At 42.3% G+C, this 869-nt stretch overlaps 1 protein-coding gene across 1 annotated transcript in view; it reads right to left on the bottom strand.

The window, feature by feature from the left end:
- Window positions 1-869, bottom strand: part of ADCY2 (adenylate cyclase 2 (brain)) — a gene marked incomplete at its 5' end in the record, with an annotated part of 126553 nt that overhangs the window by 124064 nt on the left and 1620 nt on the right. The window lies entirely within an intron of this gene.

Raw genomic sequence — 869 nt, forward strand, 5'->3', positions numbered from 1 at the left:
ACCCACAGCAGCCATCCCATCCCCTCCCGACAACATTGCTCCATGTGATCTTCATCATGGCCCTCACCAGCACCTGAAACAACCTTGTTCAAGTATTTGTTTTTCTACTTATTGTCTCTCTCTTCCCCTTAGGATGCAAACTCTAGCACTTGTCCTGGTGGTCTCTCTTGTGGACAGTCTGATGGGTCACTAGTTGAAAAAAGATCAAGAGAAGTTGGGAGAGGTGATATAACTAAGCTGAGCCCCTACCTGTTGGGCTTGGGAGTGTCCCTGTAAGACACTGGAAGGTGTGGGGCACAGGCAGACTGGAAAACTTCACTTTCACCTGACAACTTGGCATTTTTTTCCTTATCAACTGATGAGAATTATGTAACTTTACATTTTTTAAATCTCAACTGCATCCCTAATAATGTTAATGCCATTATACATGAAAATTACTCAGAGACAGTTTTAAAATCTATTGATACTATTGGGATCATTCTAAGTGCTTAGCTGTATTTACTCTTCTCTCTTCCTCTGGGTCTTCCTACTTTCTGTCTCCATTTCAGCCACCTTACTGCACATGTCCCTTTCATTAAGAGCTTCAGAACTTGATCGTACGTTGGAAGGTGGAATGGCGTGAATGATGAACTATGACATTGGGTGCGTGATGCTCCTGACTCAGCCTGAGCATGTGGGCCATGAAAAGGCAGTCTTGATGATGCTACACAAACTGCAAACACACCACGCCTTTAGTTGTCTTTTTATTAAGATGTGCAAGGCTTTCTACTTCATGATAGGAAAAAACTCAATTAAAAAAACAGTTCTGTTTGACATGATGATTTCCATTCCTTTGGGTATATTCCCAGCAGTGGGATAGCTGGGTCATA

This window comes from Galeopterus variegatus, unplaced genomic scaffold, assembly GCF_000696425.1.
Source record: "Galeopterus variegatus unplaced genomic scaffold, G_variegatus-3.0.2 Scaffold2468, whole genome shotgun sequence".
Taxonomy (NCBI): Eukaryota; Metazoa; Chordata; class Mammalia; order Dermoptera; family Cynocephalidae; genus Galeopterus; species Galeopterus variegatus.